This window comes from Oncorhynchus mykiss, chromosome 30, assembly GCF_013265735.2.
Source record: "Oncorhynchus mykiss isolate Arlee chromosome 30, USDA_OmykA_1.1, whole genome shotgun sequence".
Classification (NCBI taxonomy): Eukaryota; Metazoa; Chordata; class Actinopteri; order Salmoniformes; family Salmonidae; genus Oncorhynchus; species Oncorhynchus mykiss.
The window spans coordinates 27,374,813-27,389,577 of record NC_050570.1 but is presented as its reverse complement, the minus strand read 5'-3'; the positions used below and the strand labels follow the sequence as shown (position 1 = coordinate 27,389,577).

Below are 14,765 nucleotides of genomic sequence, written 5' to 3'. Positions count from 1 at the left end.
ACATGGAGTAAACAATAAACAAGCCAATAACACAATAAATAAGTCAATGACACAGTAGAAAATAGAAAGTCTATATACAGTGTGTGCAAAAGGCATGAGGAGGTAGGCAATAAATAGGCCATAGGAGCGAATAATTGCAATTTAGCAGATTAACCTGGAGTGATAAATGAGCAGTTGATGATGTGCAAGTAGAGATACTGGTGTGCAAAAGAGCAGAAAAGTAAATCAAATAAAAACAGTATGGGGATGAGGTAGGTAGATTGGGTGGGCTATTTACAGATGGACTATGTACAGCTGCAGCGATTGGTTAGCTGCTCAGATAGTTGATGTTTAAAGTTGGTGAGGGAAATAAGTCTCCAACTTCAGCGATTTTTGCAATTCATTCTAGTCACTGGCAGCAGAGAACTGGAAGGAAAGGCAGCCAAATGAGGTGTTGGCTTTGGGGATGATCAGTGAGATATACCTGCTATATACCTGTGTGCTACGGGTGGGTGTTGTTATCGTGACCAGTGAACTGAGATAAGGTGGAGCTTTACCTAGCATAGAATTATAGATGACCTGGGGCAGGTGGGTCTGGCGACGAATATGTAGTGAGGGCCAGCCAACTAGAGCATACAGGTCGCAGTGGTGAGTGGTATAAGGTGATTTGGTAACAAAATGGATGGCACTGTGATAGACTGCATCCAGTTTGCTGAGTAGAGTATTGGAAGCTATTTTGTAGATGACATCGCCGAAGTCGAGGATCGGTAGGATAGTCAGTTTAACTAGGGTAAGTTTAGTGGCGTGAGTGAAGGAGGCTTTGTTTTGCGAAATAGAAAGCCGATTTCTAGATTTGATTTTGGATTGGAGATGTTTAATATGAGTCTGGAAGGAGAGTTTACAGTCTAACCAGACACCTAGGAATTTATAGTTGTCCACATATTCTAGGTCGGAACCGTCCAGGGTGGTGATGGTGCGGGCAGCGAACGGTTGAAAAGCATGCATTTAGTTTTACTAGTGTTTAAGAGCAGTTGGAGGCCACGGAAGGAGTGTTGTATGGCATTGAAGCTCGTTTGGAGGTTAGTTAGCACAGTGTCCAAGGAAGGGCCAGAAGTATACAGAATGGTGTCGCATGCGTAGAGGTGGATCAGGGAATTGCCCGCAGCAACATCATTGATATATACAGAGAAAAGAGTCTGCCTTAGAATTGAACCCTGTGGTTGCCCCATAGAGACTGCCAGAGGTCCGGAAAATCATGCCCTCCGATTAAACACACTGAACTCTGTCTGCAAAGTAGTTGGTGAACCAGGCGCGGCAGTCATTAGAAAAACCAAGGCTTTTGATTCTGCCGATAAGAATACGGTGATTGACAGCCTTGGCCAGGTTGATGAAGACGGCTGCACAGTACTGTCTTTTATCGATGGCGGTTATGATACCGTTTAGTATCTTGAGCGTGGCTGAGGTGCACCCGTGACCGGCTCGGAAACCAGATTTCACAGAGGAGAAGGTACGGTGGGATTCGAAATGGTCAGTGATCTGTTTATTAACTTGCCTTTCAAAGACTTTAGATATGCAGGGCAGGATGTATATAGGTCTGTAACAGTTTGGGTCTAGGGTGTCACCCCCTTTGAAGAGGGGGATGACCGCGGCAGCTTTCCAAACTTTAGGGATCTCGGACGAGACGAAAGAGAGGTTGAACAGGCTGGTAATAGGGGTTTCAACAATGACAGAGGATAGTTTTAGAAAGAGAGGGTCCAGATTGTCAAGCCCAGCTGATTTATACGGGTCCAGGTTTTGCAGCTTTTTCGGGACATCTGCTGTCTGGATTTGGGTGAAGGAGAAGCTGGGGAGGCTTGGTTGAGTAGCTGCGGGGGGTGGGGGTGGAGTAGCCAGGAGGAAGGCATGGCCAGCCGTTGAGAAATGCTTATTGAAATGTTTGATTATCATGGATTTATCAGTGGTGACCGTGTTACCTAGCCTCAGTGCAGTGGACAGCTGGGAGGAGTGCTCTTGTTTTCCATGGACTTTACTGTGTCCCAAAACGTTTTGGACATAGAACTACAGGATGCAAGTTTCTGCTTGAAAAAGCTAGCCTTTGCTTTCCTGACTGACTGCGTGTATTGGTTCCTGACTTGCCAGAACAGTTGCATATCGTGGGGACTATTCGATGCTTTTGCAGTCTGCCACAGGATGTTTTTGTGCTGGTCAAGGGCAGTCAGGTCTGGAGTGAACCAAGGGCTATATCTGTTCTTAGTTCTGCATTTTTTGAAAGGGGCATGCTTATCTAAGATGGTGAGGAAATTACTTTTAAAGAATAACCAGGAATCCTCGACTGACGGGATGAGGTAAATCTCCTTCCACGATACCCGGGCCAGGTCGATTAGAAAGGCCTACTCGCAGAAGTGTTTTAGGGAGCGTTTGACAGTGATGAGGGTTGGTCGTTTGACCGTGGACCGATAGCGGATACAGGCAATGAGGCAGTGATCGCTGAGATCCTGATTGAAAACAGTGGAGGTGTATTTGGAGGGCAAGTTGGTCAGGATAATGTCTATGAGGGTGCCCATGTTTACGGATTTAGGGTTGTACCTGGTGGGTTGCTTAATGATTTGTGTGAGATTGAGGGCATCTAGCTTAGATTGTAGCACTGCCGGGGTGTTAAGCGTATCCCAGTTTAGGTCACCTAACAGAACGAACTCTGAAGCTAGATGGGGGGCGATCAATTCACAAATGGTGCCCAGGGCACAGCTGGGAACGGAGGGGGGTAGATAGCAGGCGGCAACAGTGAGAGACTTATTTCTGGAGAGGTTAATTTTTTAAATTATAAGTTCAAACTGTTTGGGTATAGACCTGGAAAGTATGACAGAACTTTGCAGGCTATCTCTGCAGTAGATTTCAACTCCTCCCCCTTTGGCAGTTCTATCTTGACGCAAAATGTTGTAGTTGGGGATGGAAATCTCAGAATTGTTGGTGGCCTTCCTAAGCCACGATTCAGACACAGCAAGGACATCAGGGTTGGCGGAGTGTGCTTAAGCAGTGAGTAAAACAAACTTAGGGAGGAGGCTTCTGATGTTGACATGCATGAAACCAAGGCTTTTTCGATCACAGAAGTCAACAAATGAGGGTGTCTGGGGACACACAGGTCCTGGGTTTACCTCCACATCACCCGAGGAACAGAGGAGGAGTAGGATGAGGGTACGGCTAAAGGCTATCAAAATTGGTCGCCTAGAGCTTTGGGGACAAAGAATAAAAGGAGCAGATTTCTAATACCTATTCCTACCTATTTTGTTAAGGACTTAGTCTAACACCATTTTATTGCCAGCTCAGATCAACTCAACCTCTAGTTTCCAAAAGCATAAAATAAAGAGTGTGGGGGGGAGTGTCTGCATACGTGCATACATATGTACAGTGCCTTCGAGAAAGTATTCAGACTCCTTGACCTTTTCCTCATCAATCTACACACAATACCTCATAATGACAAAGTAAAACAGTTTTTTAGAAATAAAAAACAGAAATGTCACATTTACATAAGTATTCAGACTCAGTACTTTGTTGAAGCACCTTTGGCAGCGATTACAGCCTCGAGTCTTCATGGGCATGATGCTACAAGCTTGACACACCTGTATTAGGGGAGTGTCTCCCATTCTTCCCATCCTCTATTTTCAGGTCTCTCCAGAAATGTTCGATCGGGTTCAAGTCCGGGTTCTGGCTGGGCCACTCAAGGACATTCAGAGACTTGTCCCGAAGCCACTCCTGCATTGTCTTGGTTGTGTGCTTAAGGTCATTGTCCTGATAGAAGGTGAACCTTCACCCCAGTCTGAGGTCCTGAGCGCTCTGGAGCAGGTTTTCATCAAGGACCTCTCTGTACTTTGCTCTATTCATCTTTCTCTCGATCCTGACTAGTCTCCCAGTCGCTGCTGCTGAAATAAATCCCCACAGCATGATGCTGCCACCACCATGCTTCACCATAGGGATGGTGCCAGGTTTTCTACAGACGTGACGCTTGGCATTTAGGCCAAAGAGTTAAATCTTGGTTTCATCAGACCAGAGAATCTTGTTTCTCATGTTCTGAGAGACTTTAGGTGCCTTTCATGTGCCTTTTATTGAGGAGTGGCTTCCGTCTGGCCACTGTACCATAAAGGCCTGATTGGTGGAGTGCTGCAGAGGTGGTTGTCCTTCTGGAAGGTTCTCCCATCTCCACAGAGGAACTCTAGCACTTTGTCAGTGATCATCGGGTTCTTGGTCAACTCCCTGGCCAAGGTCCTTTCCCCTGATTGCTCAGTTTGGCTGAGCGGCCAGTTTAGTTTTTATATAGACAGGTGTGTGCCTTTCCAAATCATGTCAAATCAATTGAATTTACCACAGGTGAACACCAGTCAAGTTGTGGAAACATCTCAGGGATGATCAATTGAAACAGGATGCACCTGAGGTCAATTTCGAGTCTCATAGCAAAAGGTCTGAATACTTACGTAAATAAGGTATTTCAGTTAGTTTTTTTTGATTAGCAAAAAATCTAAAAAACAGTTTTGGCTTTGTCATTATGGGATATTGTGTGTAGATTGATGAGGGTTATAAAACAAATGAATACATTTTAGAATACGGCTATAACGTAACAAAATGTGGAAATTAATACTTTCCAAGTGCACTGTATGTGCTTGTGTGTGTGGCAGTGTGGGACATGGCTGAGTCTGGTTTGTATTTATATCTAAACAAAAGAGCGGGCCATGGGGGAATGCAGGGGGAAGGGTGGGAGCGGAGAGGACACCTCAAAGAAAGAAAGGAGGAAGGAGAGAAAAGACCACTCCAAAGAAAGCATCCAGCAGGATGACCCTTGACCCTGACTGGCTGTAAATCTGTCCTCTCATTCTATAGCCCAGAACTCACTCGCCCAAGCTTTTGTTGTTTCTTGAGTAAAGAAAAATAAGATTGAGGAAAAGTGTGAGTAGTTCCCATAAAAAACCTTGACAATGCTCATTTTGTTCTCTCACATTGATGAGTAATTGGTTGGGCATACAGTTCTTTCCAGAGTAATTTGAAGTGTTAGTTAGTGTAGCATAATACATTGAATATACATAGGATGCTTAGTATGGGCTTACAAAGGATTCTGTATGAACTGAATCAGTGGTGGGGGTATTTTAATTGGGGTAGAGTCCAGTGGCGGTCGGTGCCGTTTAAGATGAGGGAGGACGCAAATGTTTTTTCATGAGCATGGCCTTATTTCTATTATAACATATTGGATGACTGTCATTCATATTCCATTCACCCAGTTCAATGTAACAGCGATAGGTTTAGGCTACTAAATGATACTCAAATTTTCCCTGTACCCATCACGAGGTTGCTACAACCTAGCCTATGAATGAAAGTTTACTACGTAGGTGCACAGGTCGAGAGAAATTTGAGTAATCAAGGTGACAAACATTGACACATTCAATACCGCCGTGCACACTCTTGCCTGCATCTAGCTGATCTAGGGTGTAATTATTAGTCACTACAGTTGACAACGAGAGTGTCTATTGGACAAATTTAGGTATTTTTATCCCCGTTTTTGTTCCGTGTGCTTCTGTTTAGGAAAATAATATATACAGAATCGTCGGAATGAATACACCCCTGATCTCACGCAAATACAGTTCACTTTCATAGCAGACACATGCATACAATACAGAATGATCGTTGTAGAATTTCTTCTTGCATCTAGGCACTCTCCTCATCTTTTCCCTTCACTTGTGGAATTCAGTGCACAATACATCAGTTGTCTGAGACCAGGCGAAAAAACCTTTCCAAGCCAAACCTTCATATCATAACCGCTAACCGCTACACACAGCCTTCATCATTGTCACCATATTATGTCATAGCCAACATAGCTACTAGAACTAATGCATTAATAAACCCGCTACAATCATGCAGTACAGTCACAAAGGCATTTAGCAGTTACACCGGCGGGCCCCGTTGGCAATACATCTATAAAACCAAACGCTTACCTTGACTTGGAAGAGTTCCAGTGTTGGATAGCCAGCTAGCCAACATAGCATCCCTCTCTGTTTGAGCCAAGTGTTTGAGTAGGCTTAACAAGCTAGCTGCGTTCCCTTGCTAAGTATGTGAAAGTAAAAAATAAAAAAAACTATGAAATACAGCTAGCTTTCTCCATCTCTCGCTTCTCCTTCATTTTTGAAGAAATTCATTTGTTCAAAACTGTTCAAAAATGGTCTCTCTTTGAGTCAACTTCTCATCACATTTTATGCACTGCAGTGCTACCTAGCTGTAGGTTATGCTTTCAATACTAGATTAATTTTCTGATCATTTGATTGGATGGACAACATGTCAGTTCATGCTGTAAGAGCTCTGACATGTTGAAGGACATCCTCCGGAAGTTGTCATAATTACTGTGTAAGTCTATGGAAGGAGGTGAGAACCACAAGCCTCCTAGGTTTTGTATTGAAGTCAATGTAACCTGAGCAGGACGGAAATTAGCTGTCCTCCAGCTACACCATGGTGCTGCCCTACAGAGTGCTGTTGAGGCTACTGTAGACCTTCTTTGCAAAACAATGTGTTTTAGTCAATAAAAATTCCCTGAGGAGGATGGTCCTCCTCTTCCTCCCATGAGGAGCCTCCACTGGTAGAGTCTCTCTTCTAGTTGTTTGACTTCCCTGCAGGGAGGAAGATGGAGGAGTTACTAATAAATTGCTAGATGTCTGGTTGGCTTTGTTAAGTACAGTTAAAAAGCAAGGTGCTGAAAGACTAGTGTTGTCTCTGTACTCCACTAGGTATGGTTTTGTCCATGTGGCTGCTAGTTCTGTAAATAAACCTTTAACGTGGCTCCTCTTCCTGTCAATAATCTCTTTAAAAGGAAGTCTCCAGCTGAGGTTAAAGGCCCGTGTGTCGACAGTCTCTCTGGATGGTACAAAGTTAAACGCATGGTATTGTTTGTTTTTACATTGTCCCCACACAGGAACAGCACAGCTTCACTTATTTACCTGGTAAACACTAATCACACAGGATGCTTTGTAAGGTTTTTCCTCACAGCGATTTTCCGTGAGCGGTCACTCAACACTCTGGTCATCAATGTTTCACTGGTCATGGTGAAATTGTCTATGTGTTTGGGCATCACATTCATTTGGGATGTGGTTTGGCTAACATGTGGTTTCATGGGATTTAGCTGATTGATTCCCACACCTTCTACCAGCCAGACGGACAGGGTGGGACTTCTCCCGAGAGAGTGTACTGCCGACGATGTCAAGGCATCCTGGCGAGTGGCAACATCATTCACTTTAGAGAGGAGGGAACCTTCCCTGCCACTCACAATCAAACTCCATGTCTGGAACTCCAATTAGAACTTATTTCATTCTAAACTAAAGCAAAGAGGGGGACTCCCTCATATTCTCATTAGCAGGTGATTCCAGAGAGTATGACTCTTCCAGAGAGTCCGTTCCTTATTTGATGATTAATGTTGGCATAAGACTGGTGTAAATGCAAATGACCATAAATAGATCATAGGTCAGTGTGACAGTTTTCTACAGTGTGCAGTGAGTCCTGGGGTTGACCAAGGTGCTTACACCCAAGGAAGTGTTCACAGAACCCAGTGCCCACTGAGTGTCACTGACATCATAGCACATGTCATAGTTTGTCGCTCACAAATTGTCACTATTATAGAATCACCCAGTTCAACTATTTAGTGTCTCTAAACAGAGAAGTTCTTTGTGTGATATTTTGATTCAGTTTATGGAAATGTAACATTTAGGGTTCCTAATGTATGACTGGCTCATATTACGTACAGTAAAACAGTGAACTTTGCAGTTATTGTTCAAACAGGCGTCATTGAAATCGAGATAAATTGGCAGTTTGGTTTAAAAATCCTGTGTCCTCCATGTAAGACATGAGTTGAGTAAAACGGTTGAGTCATTCCACCTTTGACCCATCACTCTGCATGATATGTGTAAAGATATTGTACTGCATGTCATTATAAAGACAGTGAAGCAGATGTCTTTAGTTTCCCTCGAAAACGGCCAGAAAAGACTGAGTAGTGGTGTGTCTAATGGACTGAAGACGATCGGTAATTCTAAGGGACATGTACTCTGCTGGAGACCAGTGTCTTCACAGTTGTTAAGTATGCAGTAGTCTCTCCGGGCACAACGGGATTCAGATGCAATCCAAATGTACATCTGGCAGACCTCTGGGAACACTGATGGACCACTTAGCTAGTAGCTATACTAGCTACTAGTTAACGTTAGGAGCTGGATTTTCCTGTCTTTGCAATTTGTTTGTTTGCGCTCGTTAGCATTTAGCTAAAAGCATCCATGAGAATTCGCTATTACTTTAGTTTCCACTGAACAAGGTGACTGGTGAGGGTTGTTTCAAAAGTGCGGGTCATTATTGGGTGTGTGGTAGATAGAGGGCAGGTGTGAAGTTCTCTGATACAGGTTGTCTCACATCGGCCAGTTTAAAGAGAACCGTTTGAGGAAGTAAATCAATCTTTGGAGGCCCAGGTCATAATAGAAAGGTCAAGTGTAAAGTTGTTGGGCATTTCTGGGGCTGATCAAAGTCAAATCGCTTATCGGCTCAAATGGATCGATATCACATTACCACAGTGGCCCCTGTCGGCATGCAGAGAGCGAGAGGGGCCGAGGAGGGCCAATGTCTGGCTGGACTGGAGGAAGCCAGGAATTAATTTCTGATGGACAGCGCTAATGTCTTTCAGACCAGGGCCTGGAGCTACAAAGCGTTCTCCGTAACACGAATGCTGTGTGGCAGGCATGCGACGAGCAAGACCATCTGTTTACCAGACACTCACGCACACACAAGCACACACACAGGCACACTGTCAGAGGTGCCAAACGGATCGATTAGCAGACAAGGGGTGTGAGGAGCACAGTGGGGGGGTGGGTGGCAGGAAGACTCAGGGTCACAGGGAGATGGTGTCCCATTTCAGCACATGCTAAATCAGTTACCATCTCCACCACACAAAGCCCAGCCTCCTCACACAATCCACAAACCATCTCACTCAATCTAGATAATAAGTGGATGGTTTCCAATTACGGTAGTGTTCAACTGAAAGTTCATAGCGCCTCTCATATGAACCATACCAGCTCAAGGAAATGATTCCTGAAATGGTTGCTATTTCTGGTCCATGATTGTATCCTGTAAAGGATTGAGCTGACCTTTTCAGACTATTCTGGATGTCAGGCGTGTGTTAGAGAGAGCTGGTCTGGTTTGATGTGAGCGGTGCCAAAGAGTTGGGGTTGTGTGTCAGTCAGCTGTGGATGAAGCATAATGTTACTGAACATGTACGTTTGATTGTAGCGAGCACATTGTATTGCTGCTACAATAGTGAGGACTACTGCCCGAGCTCTCTATTTGCAGGGTGTGGGTGTCTGTACAGTGTATCAGTATATCAGCCTCGTCCTCTGCTCTTACCCAGAGGGATGCGCTCTAAGCCACAGAGCAGAGCACACTGTGCCGACCATATTAGAACACACTAATGCCTTCTCCCAGGCCTTAACCTGATACCCTGGCATGCTACATAACAGACAGATTCTCTCTCCTCTTCCTCTATGCACATCTGGGATTCAGATTTTCCTGTTTGTCAACAAAGGCCTTCTAGAGACTGAAATTGAGCAGAAGGATTTTTGGGGTTTGGGGTTTTGAGCTGCCGTCTCTGCACGTTTCTGAATGCGTGATCATTCTGTACTGTACGAGGCCTGTTGTTATCCCTTTACAAGCTATGTGTTGGATGGATGAAACAGGACAGTACTGCTCTGTCCCTCCCTGGTCCTGGTTAGCTCCCTTGTGGCCACTGCTGGTTTATGAGGACAGCAAAGTGATGGCTAGCCTAACTTTGACTGGCAAAAATGTACTGGGTTGGAAGAAATGGTCAGACACAATTGAAAACAAACCAATAGAATCCCATCCTTGAGTTAGAGAGGACTTAAACAGATTGGAAATGTTTTTCCTCCCCTGAAAATGAGTGAATCTGTAAAGGATGCACCCTCGCTGACTATTCACTCTCAAAAAAGTCTGGTAATAGACAATGCCCTACAATAATGTAGTGTTTAACCTAAAACTAACCATCCCGTATAGTACATGATGGATTTGAGTTGAGTTTGTGTCAGTGGGGAATTAGCCCCAAACAGAGCTAAATGTTTATTATGGGTGATTATTTCTCTGCTGATGTTCTCTCTCTCTCTCTCTCTCTGGGTGGTTGTGGTTCCTCTGATTGAATAGGCATCTCTGCATGTTAACTCCCTGTCTCCCCGGGACACTCATCTTATTAACCTTATTACATACAGGAGCAAAACATCTCCTCCATCAATTCCTCCTCTATCTAATTAAAACACTCTCGCTTTTTCCTCTTCAAATTTGAGTCAGTGAAGAGGTATTAGACTACAACAAAGTGTAGGAGGAATTAGATTGTGGTACCCACAAGGACACACACACACACACACACACACACACACACACACACACACACACACACACACAGTCATCAGTATCTCTTAAGGCGGTGTTTTATTAAGTTACCATTTTGCTGTCTCACTTCTCCCCCTGGAACTGTTCTATTTACACTGGCAGGAACAGCTCTTATTCTAAGGGGACTAATTTTGTCCAAAATACCCTGATTCTATTAACCCAGAAAGGAGCCAAAATAGTCTTGTCTTTAGTTTCATACATTGGTGTTACCTGGTCGTGACTGTTGTGGTCTAGTTAACTATAATTTACTGTGATTCTCTGTGAAAGGAATTTCATTCTCCTGACTTCAGTTGTTCAGAAGCAGTAAAATACAGTGCCTTCAGAAAGTGTTCACACCCCTTGACTTTTTCTTCATTTTGTTGTGTTACAGCCTGAATTTAGATTTTTTTTTGGTCTCTGGCCTACACACAATACACCATAATGTCAAGGTGGAAGTATGTTTTTTTGACATTTTTACAAATTAATTAAAGAGGAAAAGCTGAAATGTCAATACGTTTTCAACCCCTTTGTTATGGCAAGCCTAAATAAGTTCAGGAGTAAACATTTACTTAACAAGTCACATAATAAGGTGCATGGACTTACTCTGTATGAATAATGATGATTAACATGATTTTTGAATGACTACCTCATCTCTGTACCCCACGCATACAATTATCTGTAAGGTCCCTCAGTCTAGCAGTGCATATCAAACGCAGATTCAACCACAAAGATCAGGAAGGTTTTCCAATGCCTCGCAAAGAAGGACATCTATTGTTAAATGGATTTTTAAAAAGCAGACATTGAATATCCCTTTGAGCATGGTGAAGTTATGAATTACACTTTGGATGGTGTATCAATACTGTTATGGTGAGTGAATGAGGACCCAAAAGCGAACTAACTTAAACAGAGCTTCTTTAATAACAAAACATAGGTAGGCTCAGATAGACCGGCAGATTCCGACAGGACAGGACAAGGTTACAGCAAACATGACGATAGTCTGGCTCAGGCATGAAACACAAACAAACAAGAATCCGACAAGGACAGGAGCAGAAACAGAGGGAGATATAGGGACCTAATCAGAGGGAAAAAGGGAACAGGTGGGGAACGGGGTGAATGGGTAGTTAGGAGACAGGGAACAGCTGGGGGAAAGAAGGGGAGAAAAGGTAACCTGACACGACCAGCAGAGGGAGACAGGGTGAAGGGAGAGGACAGAGACAAGACAACATGACAGTACCCCCCCACTCACCGAGCGCCTCCTGGCGCACTCGAGGAGGAAACCTGGCGGCAACCGAGGAAATCCTCGATCAGCGCACGGTCCAGCACGTCCCGAGAGGGAACCCAACTCCTCTCCTCAGGACCGTACCCCTCCCAATCGACAAGGTACTGGTGACCACGGCCCCGAGGACGCATGTCCAAAATCCTGCGGACCCTGTAGATGGGTGCGCCCTCGACAAGGATGGGGGGGGGGGGGGAAAGACGAGCGGGGGCGCGAAGAACGGGCTTAATGCAGGAGACGTGGAAGACCGGGTGGACGCGACGAAGGTATCGCGGAAGAAGAAGTCGAACTGCGACAGGATTAATGACCCGAGAAATACGGAACGGACCAATGAACCGCGGGGTCAACTTGCGAGAAGCCGTCTTAAGGGGAAGGTTCTGAGTGGAGAGCCAAACTCTCTGACCGCGACAATATCTAGGACTCTTAGTTCTACGCTTATTAGCAGCCCTCACAGTCTGCGTCCTATAACGGCAAAGTGCAGACCTGACCCTCTTCCAGGTGCGCTCGCAACGTTGGACAAAAGCCTGAGCGGAGGGGACGCTGGACTCGGCGAACTGAGATGAGAACAGCGGAGGCTGGTACCCGAGGCTACTCTGAAAAGGAGATAGCCCGGTCGCAGACGAAGGAAGCGAGTTGTGGGCGTATTCTGCCCAGGGGAGCTGTTCTGACCAAGACGCAGGGTTGCGAAAAGAAAGACTGCGTAAGATGCGACCAATAGTCTGATTGGCCCGTTCTGCTTGACCGTTAGACTGGGGGTGAAAGCCGGAAGAGAGACTGACGGAAGCCCCAATCAAACGGCAAAACTCCCTCCAAAATTGAGACGTGAATTGCGGACCTCTGTCCGAAACGACGTCTGACGGAAGGCCATGAATTCTGAAAACATTCTCGATGATGATTTGTGCCGTCTCTTTAGCAGAAGGAAGCTTAGCAAGGGGAATGAAATGGGCCGCCTTAGAGAACCTATCGACAACCGTAAGAATAACAGTCTTCCCCGCTGACGAAGGCAGTCCGGTGACAAAATCTAAGGCGATGTGAGACCACGGTCGAGAGGGAATAGGAAGCGGCCTGAGACGGCCGGCAGGAGGAGAGTTACCGGACTTAGTCTGCGCGCAGACCGAACAAGCAGCCACGAAACGACGCGTGTCATGCTCCCGGGTGGGCCACCAAAAACGCTGGCGAATGGAAGCAAGCGTACCCCGAACGCCAGGGTGGCCGGCTAACTTGGCAGAGTGAGCCCACTGAAGAACGGCCAGACGAGTAGGAACGGGAACGAAAAGAAGGTTCCTAGGACAAGCGCGCGGCGACGGAGTGTGAGTGAGCGCTTGTTTTACCTGCCTCTCAATTCCCCAGACAGTCAACCCGACAACACGCCCCTCAGGGAGAATCCCCTCGGGGTCAGTGGAGGCTACTGAAGAACTGAAGAGACGAGACAAAGCATCAGGCTTGGTGTTCTTAGAGCCCGGACGATAAGAAATCACGAACTCGAAACGAGCGAAAAACAGCGCCCAACGCGCCTGACGCGCATTAAGTCGTTTGGCAGAACGGATGTACTCAAGGTTCCTATGGTCAGTCCAAACGACAAAAGGAACGGTCGCCCCCTCCAACCACTGTCGCCATTCGCCTAGGGCTAACCGGATGGCGAGCAGTTCGCGGTTACCCACATCATAGTTACGTTCCGACGGCGACAGGCGATGAGAAAAATACGCGCATGGGTGGACCTTGTCGTCAGAGAGGGAGCGCTGAGAAAGAATGGCTCCCACGCCCACCTCTGACGCGTCAACCTCGACAACGAACTGTCTAGAGACGTCAGGTGTAACAAGGATAGGAGCGGATGTAAAACGATTCTTGAGGAGATCAAAAGCTCCCTGGGCGGAAACGGACCACTTAAAGCACGTCTTGACAGAAGTAAGGGCTGTGAGAGGAGCGGCCACCTGACCGAAATTACGGATGAAACGACGATAGAAGTTCGCGAAGCCGAGAAAGCGCTGCAGCTCGACGCGTGACTTAGGGACGGGCCAATCAATGACAGCTTGGACTTTAGCGGGATCCATCTTAATGCCTTCAGCGGAAATAACAGAACCGAGAAATGTGACGGAGGAGGCATGAAAAGTGCACTTCTCAGCCTTCACAAAAAGACAATTCTCTAAAAGGCGCTGGAGGACACGTCGAACGTGCTGAACATGAATCTGGAGTGACGGTGAAAAAATCAGGATATCGTCAAGGTAAACGAAAACAAAGATGTTCAGCATGTCTCTCAGGACATCATTGACTAATGCCTGAAAGACAGCTGGAGCGTTAGCGAGGCCGAAAGGAAGAACCCGGTATTCAAAGTGCCCTAACGGAGTGTTAAACGCCGTCTTCCACTCGTCCCCCTCCCTGATGCGCACGAGATGGTAAGCGTTACGAAGGTCCAACTTAGTGAAAAACCTGGCTCCCTGCAGGATCTCGAAGGCTGAAGACATAAGAGGAAGCGGATAACGATTCTTAACTGTTATGTCATTCAGCCCTCGATAATCTATGCAGGGGCGCAGAGACCCGTCCTTCTTCTTGACAAAAAAAAACCCCGCTCCGGCGGGAGAGGAGGAGGGGACTATGGTACCGGCGTCAAGAGCTACAGACAAATAATCCTCGAGAGCCTTACGTTCGGGAGCCGACAGAGAGTATAGTCTACCCCGGGGGGGAGTGGTTCCCGGAAGGAGATCAATACTACAATCATACGACCGGTGTGGAGGAAGAGAGGTGGCCCTGGACCGACTGAACACCGTGCGCAGATCGTGATATTCCTCCGGCACCCCTGTCAAATCACCAGGCTCCTCCTGTGAAGAAGAGACAGAGGAAACAGGAGGGATAGCAGACATTAAACATTTCACATGACAAGAGACGTTCCAGGAGAGGATAGAATTACTAGACCAATTAATGGAAGGATTATGACAAACTAGCCAGGGATGGCCCAAAACAACAGGTGTAAAAGGTGAACGAAAAATCAAAAAAGAAATGGTTTCGCTATGATTACCAGAAACAGTGAGGGTTAAAGGTAGCGTCTCACGCTGAATCCTGGGGAGAGGACTACCAT

General features: G+C 46.0%; 1 protein-coding gene across 2 annotated transcripts in view; it reads left to right on the top strand.

Annotated features, from left to right (window-relative positions):
- LOC110521644 (PR domain zinc finger protein 5) overlaps positions 1–14,765 on the top strand; it is a 71,408-nt gene that overhangs the window by 38,093 nt on the left and 18,550 nt on the right. The window lies entirely within an intron of this gene.